This window comes from Phodopus roborovskii, unplaced genomic scaffold (assembly GCF_943737965.1).
Source record: "Phodopus roborovskii unplaced genomic scaffold, PHOROB, whole genome shotgun sequence".
In the NCBI taxonomy this organism is placed as follows: Eukaryota; Metazoa; Chordata; class Mammalia; order Rodentia; family Cricetidae; genus Phodopus; species Phodopus roborovskii.
The window spans coordinates 1,118,310-1,128,969 of NW_026125546.1; positions in this window are offsets into that span (position 1 = coordinate 1,118,310).

Sequence of the window (10,660 nt, forward strand, 5' to 3'; positions counted from 1 at the left end):
CATGGCTTCCAATAGCCTTTTGTAGTATTCCTTTAGTAGAAAAAAATGTAAGCATTAAACATAAAATGTCATTCAACACACAAACTCCAGTCATGGATTCTGTGTGGAGACCCAGTTATGAGATAGAGGAGGTATGTGCTGCCCACAGGCAGGTCTGAAGCTATTGACTAGACTACGTCCATCCCCAGATGACACAGCCAGGTTACTTGGGCTGCACCGGACTTTTGTAGGAGCAGGGAACAGCAGTAGTAACAGATTTACATGTGGGCACATGAACAGCTCAGATCCTCTTATGAGTATCACAGACCCTGCAGTTAGCACTTACCCACCTCTGTCATGGTTACCTGCTGAGTCGGGGTCCCACACCAAGATAATGCACTTAAGGTCCTGTGTGAGGGCTGGAATGAGTGACAGTCCAGGAGAAAGTTTCTCTGCCTAGGCCAGGCCTCTTCTGGCCCCCATTGCCCATCTCAGACTAGGCTTTCTGGGCCACCTCCAGAAACACAGGAGCACCTCATGGAAGGGCTTGACCTAAAAAATACTCTGAGGGCTGGAGACATAGACTGTTAGAGGTGCCTTCTTGGAATGGGAATAATAATGGTCTGGGAGCCTGCTGGGTATCTTAGCTCAGGTACCTTTCTTGACTTTGCTGCCCCTTGCAGTCAGGGGGTATCATTACTAGAATCTTCTCTAGCAGATTTCTGAGCTCTGCATCAATGAACTTTGAAGTTATCAAGAAGCAAAATCAAACCCCCACCTCACACTCCTCTAAACATAGGCACGCTTGCCATCTCCCTAATCCACCATCTTGGCCTGTTTACTGTGTGGGACACCATGACAACCCTACTCATTCCTCAAGAGCTTCCTCAGAGCCCACCTCCACCACATGAATGACTCTAGGTTCACCATCAATAAACAAAGGACTGAGCCTTGCTGTCTCCCTGACCTTTGAGTCCTGTCCTGCCTCTGCCTCTCTCATCTAGCCAAGCCAGGATGGTACCTACCTAACCCAGTAGGTCTGGGCTTTAGGTGCATGCTGCCCCTACTATTAGATGCTGCCATCCTAGAGGTCAAGACCGTATTTTCAAAATCTGCCTCCGAGCAACCTGCACCCCGGAGTAACGTTGGGAGCAATGGATTAATGACTGCCAGATCAAGTTTCCCTTCGTGGCTTCCATCCTGGGTGGCATTTGTTTGCAGCCATGGAAAACCCCTGAGGTCCCAGTGAACAGCTTAATCTGGAGGGCAATGGAGGTGAGGCTCTTCTGTTTTGAATAGGTTACTTTAAACAGCTGGAGGCTGCATCTTAAAACCCATCAGTGAGCAGAAGACAGGAGATCATAGAGTCGGAAAGCATTGCTACGAGGAAAAGGAAAGGTTTTCTCATGGAGGCATTTTCTCCCTGAATTTTCTTTGTGAAAGGGGGAGAAAAGAAAAAGACCCAGTCTCCTTTCCCATCTGCAATTCACTTGGGCAGCCTCTTGATCCCTTTTGAGAGGCCTGTTTTGATCCTGCTCACACAAAAGCCCTCAACCACCTCTCCTGTTCAAGGAGAAGCAGCTGCTGCTTGGTTGCCTTGTCAGTGGCCTGAGCACCACCTGGCCCAGGGGCTTCCTCTGGGAGCCACCTCAGGCCCTCCCTAACTGTGACACTAACCCTGTCTCTGATGTGAAGAACACAAAGTATTGGTACCCTCTCTGCCAACAGTCTCACTGCTCCATCCCCACATCACCTCGGGCAGCCAGCTCCAGCCACATGAGAATGGAGGATAAATAAGACAGGGAAACTCTTCCTCGGGCTGTCTTTGGCTTTCCTCCTGTAGCTGATGGTTTCAGCATGACCCTGTGCCCCACCCCCACCCCAGAGAACTGATGAAGAATACACACGCTGCAAGGACGGGCCAGGAATGATTTGTGCCTGCCTTCTTTCCCCAACTGACACTGGTGCTGGGTTTGCTTTACAGATTCACTCCCCTCAGAATGTAATTTTAGAAATGTCAAGTTGATTTTGAGTTCTGGGTGAGTGAGAAAAGCACCCGTCAGCCTCAGAATTAGAAATCACTGATTTAGAAGGAACCAGCATTTTGTTTCCCCCCTCTGGAAGTTTTTGCCTGACAAAATGTGTTCTGCTTGAAGCTGGCACCCCTGGGTATGAAGTAAAGGCAAACCTATTGTGCTTTAGCCAATTTTTATAGCTGGTGTGCGGCCAGGGCTGAGGGCCCTGAAGTTATTTTGTGAGGCGCCCCACCTACTAGATGATACCTACTAGGTCCCTCTTGCCTTCTGCCCCCACCTGCAACCCCAGCAGTCAGCTTGAGTTCCCCTTTTAGGAGATGCTGCACCAAGACTCCACCCCAAAGCCCATCTCTGGCAAGTGCTCATGGCTAAATACTAACACTTTGATTTTGCCAATGTCAGAGCCACACCTGGCTTTGTGATCAGCTAGTGTCCCCCACAAAGGCTCAGTTAATCCCCTCTTTCTGCTTTCATTGGAGGCAGCTTCCTGGCCCTCTGACTGGCCCTCAGTGCAGTGATATAGGTAGGTTTCTTCAGCTTTGTTGGAACCTAGAATCCAGTTTGGAGGCAAATCCAAATGACTGACCAAGAATTCTGCAATGGGAAGGCTTCTAGTAAATGAACAATGTTTATGATGGGTGTGGAGCAACCAATACTGCCTCAGACCTTGCCTTTCATGGAACTTTTCAAGTTTCTTTTTATCAAAAGAAGCAAGTATTCTGGAACCTTCAGGGAGGGACATGTGTGATACCAACAACAAAGCTTAGAGCTCAGTCATTACCAAAACCCACCCAACTCAAACTGATTTAAACATCAAACCTGTAAAACCAGCATGCAGGAGGACCATGAGTTCAAGGTTACTCTTGGCTATATAGTCAGTTTGAGACAAGCCTAGGCTAAATGAGGTCCTGTTTCAATAAGTAATTTAATATTTTAAATATGTGACAGTTGGATTATTGCTCAGGTGACTATCAAGTCTATAACCAGATACAAAATGGTAAATTATAGATTGTGAAAACTGTATGTAAATTATTTCCAATGGTTTTTATACAAAATATTTTCACAGGGTGGGGGAATTTAACATTCCCTGTGGGATGACCTTCCATTGATATCTCTTAACCAGCTGAGAGTTGTTATAAGTAAGCACTGTGAAGCCAATTTTTTCCTTATCTTTTTCTTATAAAGGTATAGTGAAGAAACATTCTTTTAAGTCAATAACTATAACAGGCCATTCTTTAGGTAACATAATGCAAAGGCATTCCAGGCAGTAGAGAACACATCGGCTGAATTACTTTATTTATGACTCTCAGCATTCTCTATTTTCCACATTTCTTTTTCGTAACAAGTACAGGAGAACTCCAGGGCTGGTAGATTCTTCAATATGCCCAGCATTTAGCTGTTCCTAAGGAAGCTTTTCTAAAGATTGTAGTTTCTTTGATGTCAAAGGCCATTGGAAAACCCAGATAGGTTTGTCAGTTAACCCTTTTTAGGGTAGGATCATTAGTGCCTCTGAGAGTTCAACAGCTATTTAGCCCTGTTTTTGGACAGTCTAAATGGTCGGTGACTGTTTTATTATATGCCTTATAATATTCTTCCAAGAAACATGGATTGGTCTATGGTCCATTTCTGAGACTGGAAGAATATTAATCTGAGTATTCATTGCTGCAACAGATCATGATTTACTACTACATCTATGACCTTCTGGCCCTATGCATTCAACCAATCTCATGATTTGCTTTATCTGAGATAGGGTTCCAGTCCCTAGGAATTGAACATTACCTCCTGAAGTGACCAATTTGGATGCTATGATTTGGGAATACTAATAGTTGCATCTGAACCTGTGTCTACTAATCCCTCAATTACAATGTTATTTGTACTCTCTCAGCTTTGGCCTTCTGTCATTTGTAGAAGTCGGCAAAATATACATTTTATGGTTCCTCCTCAAATTTTTGACTCATCTTCCAAAGCTATTCTATCATCCAGATCAGTATGTTTTTGTTGTTGGTGGTGGTTTTTTGTTTTGTTTTGTTTTTGTTTTTACAATCGGCACTGGATCCTCTAATTATTCTGGGAAAGAGTTTCCTTCACAGTGACTGGGAATGAATGGACCATGTTCAACTAGGGGGCCTGCAAGAGGGCCCCCCAAGGCATTTCCCAATGGTAAATGATTGCCTTTTTTTGAGTCTTGTTGATCTTCATTCATTGGCCTAATGTAGGACTTTAATGCATCTTCGGCATAATCCAGAAGGTGGGGGTCTTCTATCTAGGTCATTTCTAGAAGGGACATTATTTCTAGGAATGCCTTGTCTACAATTCATTTTCAGATGTCCTATGCTACCATAATTAAAACATTTGGCATTTCGATGTCTCTTTAGGCCTTTGGAAATCACCTCTCCTGTCCTGGCCTCATCACTATAGTTAAGAGACTCAACATTGGCTGTGTATAAGATTCATTTATCTATGTGTACTAATCTGACCTTTAAAGGCCCACTTTTCTTTTTGTATTCTAAATTAGCATTTTCAAATGCCAGAGATTCAATGAGTAATCATCTAGCTTCTTGATCTGATACCCCTATATGTACAGCTTTAGTCCATCTTTGCAATATGTCACTGAAGAGTTTATTTTAGCTCTGTATAACTGTAGTATATGACTAAATTCTTTTTCTTGGTTCTTGAATCCCATCCCAAGCATTCAAGACTGCTATGTGGGATAGGGACAAGATGTGTTCTTTGTATGAAGCCTGATTATTTCTATCAACAATCCCCTCAGATAAACTGGAATGCTACTACTAGAAAAAGACAGGATGGAGGGTGAACAGAGGAATGCATTAGAGATTTTCTCTGATTTCTTTACTGAAATGACTTCAAGGAGACACTGGTCTTCCCAGAGGAGAGTAAATAGCAATAGGGCAGTTAGAGAAGCCAGCAGCCCCAGTGACTTGTTGAGACTCCTTGCCTTCAGTGCCTGTAAGGTATTGTGGAAAGATCAGAAGTCCTCTGCATCTGACACACTTCTATCCAGATGAGAAAACTAGAGACCAAGGACCCATCAATAAAATACTCAAAGTCAGTGGCATTCAGGGACTGGAATCTATATGGGTGGTTCCCAAGCAAGGACTCCTTTTACATCCAAGTGTTTGCTAGAGATAGCAAGCTATAGGAAAGAATGTAAAGACAGGCAGAGTTCTTGTAAGAAACAATACTTAACACCTCCAATGCATATTTCTTATTTTTCTTTTCAGAAGCCAGTTATTAAATACACCCTTAAAGGAAGGATTAGGAAAGTAGTTTAGGGAAATAAACAAGAGTTTAATCTCTAAAGCCAGTGCTAGGGACCAGCTCTCTCTGAAAAAAATAACAGTCCCCATCCAGTGGAGTTATTATAAAGAGTAAGGACCTCAGTTCTAGAACCCTTCTGGTGACCTCAGCCCATGATAGCATAGGACTGTGGAAACAGGCCTCACTGAGTCTCCCTCAGTTCGTAAGATGTATATGTGTGTATAAACACACAAACACACATATATACACACACACACACAAACTATATATATATATATATATATATATATATATATTTCAGTAAAGACACCAGATGGAAAATATTGTGTGTGTGTATGTGTGTGTGTATGTGTATAGTGTTTTTTAAAGAAAATCTAATAATCAAGTGTTTGCTGACTTTCCCATTAACTGGTCAAGATTCTCTGTTGAGGCTAAGAGAAATGAAGGGGGATTTTAAAAGGTTCTTTTTTAAATTTTGTTTTTGTTTTTTTAACAATGAATCACTCACTAACCAGAACACCAATTAAAATAATGAGGATGCAGAGCAGTTGGACCCCTCTAACATTGTTGACGGGAAGGTAAAATGGAACAGCTATTTGAGGAAACAGTTTGGCAGTTTCACAGAAAGTTAAACACATTCATGCTGCACAACCTGCCAATCCCACAACTAGGAATTTACCCTGGAGAGAGGGAGAGTAAAAAAAATATATGTATGTATATGTATCCACACAGAAGCCTCTATGTAAATGTATAGCAGCTTTATTCATAATCTTCCAAAACTGAAAACAGTCCAGATGTCTTTCAGCCGGTGGAAGGGTAAAATGAAGAGTCTATGACATAAGCATAGGGAGGTAATATTTTTCAATCAACACTAACAAGCTACTGATATACACAACATGAGACTAACTCAACCGAAAGTGTGTACCCCTGAGATGACACTGTGTGAAGAAAACTTTACATCTCTGTATTGCTCCACAAACTTCACAACCCAGTTTAGAAATAAGAACAACACCAAACAGAGCCAGCCTGAGGCAATGTACCAAATCCCAGATCAGTACCTTTCAAATAAACCCACATCATGAAGAAGGCACCTTGGGTAGAGGTGGAGCAGAAAAAAAAAAAAACAAAAACAAAAACAAAAACAAAACAAAAAACAAAACAAAACAAACAAACAAAAAAAAAAACATCATTTGGAGAACCAGTGATTCCCAAAGAAAGTTGACAGTTTAACTAATAGTACTATGCTAGTGTAGGTTATTAAAAATTTTAACAACTGTCATATAGCTATGTGGGATGTTAATAAGAGGGAAGCCAGCCATGGGGATATGGAAACATTGTGTTATGTTGTAACTTTTATAAATCTAAAATTATTCTAAAGTAAATGTTGTGTTTTTGTTTTGTTACCCCAAAGGCTTGGTGTTACATGGTTTCCAGATATATATATATATATCTGTAAAGGTCAGAGCTATAGGGACAGACATCAGACCCATGTTTACCAAAGACTGAGGAGAAAGGGTGGTGGACTGCAAAAGAGTGCAAAAAATTTAGATGGATGGAACTCTGCTGGGGTTCTGTGATGGTTACATGGCTGCCTGAATTTCAAAATCCATTAAGGCATATACTAAAAAGGGTGAACTGTACTGAGTGTAAACTAAGCCTTAATATGTGTAATAGAAGAGAAGAGATTGCATTCCGAACTCTCTTTATACCAGTCCTTGTGAAGCAGGAGAGGCCCCAGGAATCTGGAACAGAAGACTCAGCCTACAGTGAAGGGCATGAGAGCAGATGTGTTTCCTGCTGCAAGAGTGGAGTCCTACTCATAGCCACATCTGTCTGTGTGTCAGTGAGGACAGGACAAGCTGAACTTCAGCAAGCATGATCACACACAGACCTTGAGCTTTTCTGACGCTGATGCAAGGGAGGGCAAGCTGGCAGTCACACAGTGTATGTATGCTTCATCATAGACCCTCACACTCCCTGCCACTACCCACCCCCATTACCTAGAAATGGACACGTGGCTGAGCCCAACTGCATAGGGCTGGGAAATGGCCTCTGGCAGATGGACTACTGTGTGAATGCTACATTGATTTTGAAAAGGGCCATGGTCTTCAAGGCCCGTTTTGAAAACATTACAAGAGTAAAGCAAATTAATTCTATGGCAAGAAGAAAATATACAAATATTACTAAGAGGATTTTCTGTGCTGTTTTAGAATACAAAACATTATTGAGCGATAGACAGCTCTGTCTTCTTACAGGAGATTGGCACAGTTTTGTTTGTTTGTTTTGTTTTGTTTTTGTTTTTAATGTACCATTATAGACCAAATTTTCAAGATACCTTCCATACCCAAATCCCACCTTTTAAGTACTCCTGGATCCTGCTCTATCTGGAAAGACACAGGCCAGTGACTCATGCTCTGAGTCCCAGGGCTACTCATTCTCATCAGATGAGCTCAAGAACCCTGATGAGCTGTTCACCTGAAGAATTAGACCTTTTCAGATTCTTCCTTCTGTTGTTCTGGGCTGGGGGTCACACAAATCCATCCATTATTAAAGCAATATTCTAGGTTACCAGAAACAATGCACACCCACTGGAAAGCTACAGGAGCCTCAAGCAAGAACAGAGCATATAACTAGCAAAACAGAGCTATGGAAAGGTGGAACAACAGAATTAGATAATATGACCAATAGCTGAAGACACCACACACCTGGATGACAAGATATGTACAAAACAGACTAGAACTGAGCCTTCGTAGTGCTAGAAAATGCTATTCAAACAGTTAAGAGTGAAAAGACATCGTTGGCCTTACCAAAGTGCTAAGCAAGATGTACCACCTGTGCTATGGTGGCACCACTGTAATGGGGGTAACCAGCCACTCTACAGTTGGATTCAAAGCTATATCCCCAGGAAGGAATCCATGACTGGTATGCAAACCCAGTCAGAAGCCTTGCCTGGAGATGTCACAAACCCCAGAAAGGAGCTTACTGATTTTGTCTAACTAAATTGATATAGTATCAAACTACCTTCTAAACATTTAAATTTATACCCATAGATAAATGCTACTCTGTAACTTACTCAGATAAACTTCTCTTTGTACTGAAAGGTGGTGGATATAAAGATGTATGGCTGCCAAAGTTACCCAGAATAAGTTGACAGCCCAAATAAAACATTTATACCATCTTCTCAAGGCTCAGGAAACATTATAGAAGAGGTGTTAGGACGAATGTAAAAGCCAGAAATGCTATCTTCTGGGCATGCTACATCCATTGTAATCATCAGCTGTGGTTACCTGCATTAGCTGTATAAATCAACATTCAGTCATGGGTATAAAAGGTATGTATGGGGGGGCTCTACCCCTCTTTGCTTAGCCATTGGCTACTAACAGATTCTGGGAGTCATTTTCAGTAGTAGTTTACCTATCGTTGAGTCCAAGAAGCCTCAACAAATAATTTCAAACCCAGGATCACATAGATGGCCCCAGTTAAGTGGATCACAAAACAAACACAAAGACATGAATGTGAGAAACATATTTGTAAGGAAGAGGAGGGGTAAGAGTAATCTCAATTCATTATATACATGTGTGAAACTGTCAAAGAACAGATATAATTAGTACATGTAATAACAGTGTAAAAATAAATGTAAAAAGTGGGTCACTGAGTCACCTTAGGGACTGTGTCATTGAACCCCGGATGCTCATCCAAGCCTCTTTGATCAATTGCACCTCTTTGCACTCAACTCTGAAAATAGGATCTTTGCCCTTAATTCAAAATAAACACCTAGGTTTTGTCCTCTAACCACCACTGATGGAAAATCACTGACCCAATGGCCCTGCTATGTTCAACATACCCACATGCTTGTTCTTGAGTTGTTAAACATTTAGCCATAGTTACTGAACCCTTCGTGCAATCTTCTGGAGAGAATGGTTCAAATCAATTGAATTTTGGAATCCCCCGTGCTCTGATTAAACTCACCACCTCTGTGCTTGACACTCTTGGAGTAGAATATCCAAGCCCATCAGAATACCTTTTCTCTATAGTAATAGGATGAGCAACTCATGACTCACTCTTATGGTTACATGTGAAATATCCCTCACAGGCTCCTATGCTTGAATACTTTGTCCTCAAATGGTAGCACTATTTGGGGGAGTATAAATGGAGTTCTTATGCCAGACAGGCTTTATTTGTGCAAGCAAGATATCACCACAAGGGAGGTTGGGGGAACATTCAGAAGTAGAATCTCATTAGAGGAAGAGGGTCATTAGGAGAGGGCACTGAGGTTTTATAGTCTAGCTCCACTTCCTGTCCACTCTGCTTCCTGACTGTAGATGCAATGTGACCAGTCAGCCTCCTGCTCTTGCCAATATGCCTTCCTTTCCATAGTGGACTGTATCCGGAACCATCAGCCAAAAATAAACCCTCCCTTCCTTGACTGACTGATGGGGTATTTGGTTACAGCAATTAGGACAGTAAACCAATATACTCAGCTTGTTAGGAAGCTGACCAGAAGTACTCAGGTGTGTGGAAGGCTCGCAGATAAGCACTGGTGAAACCAAGAATGTTAAACACACAGGGCTGTCTCCTCAGTGGAGGAGACGTACACTTGTTTTCTGCACAGAAAGCTAGGAGAGGATATAGTGAACAACCTGGTGATCTGTTCTATCTGTGGGGCCAGGCCACACCTGAATCCCACAGACTATTAGGTTTATCCCTGACTCTTCCTCCCTGGACCTTTATCTTGAGAATTGTTTCTCAGCAATAGAACCCATCATGAGGGGAGAAGTTCCATTTGTGTTGTAGCTTGGTGACCACTACAATGACCTAGACCATACCAGTTCCTGCCCTTGGCCCTTAATCTGTAGAATTCATTCTATGGAAGAGATCACATACATTTTACAAGAGTTTCAATGTAGCCATGTCTTATGTGTTATTGTGATAGTTGTCACCATAAAATTTACTGTATTTAAATATGCCTAAAATAAACTTCCCTGTGTCAGACTCTAGAAGTTTGAACCAACCTCTGCTCACTAAGTCATGTTGAACTGGATTTCCTTCTTTGCTCATGTGGAATGTGACTCTGCCAGCTGTGGCATTTGCAGGGTTCCTCACATAGAGAAGCCAGAGGGATCTTCACTGGCTCACCCTTCACCAGCCGGTGAAGACGCCAATCATTTTAGAAATTCCTCTTCCAGAGAGGTTGGATTGTGTATCAACTCTCTATCACGTCCTTCTCCAGCTACTGTAAAGGGAGTTGTTTTCCTGAGTGTCTCCTTATTGGTATATCTGCTGCTGAACCACGGCGCTCCAAAAATCAGTTCTATATTGACAACTCCCTTGCCAATCTCCCATCCCCAGTACAAACAGAAGGTCTC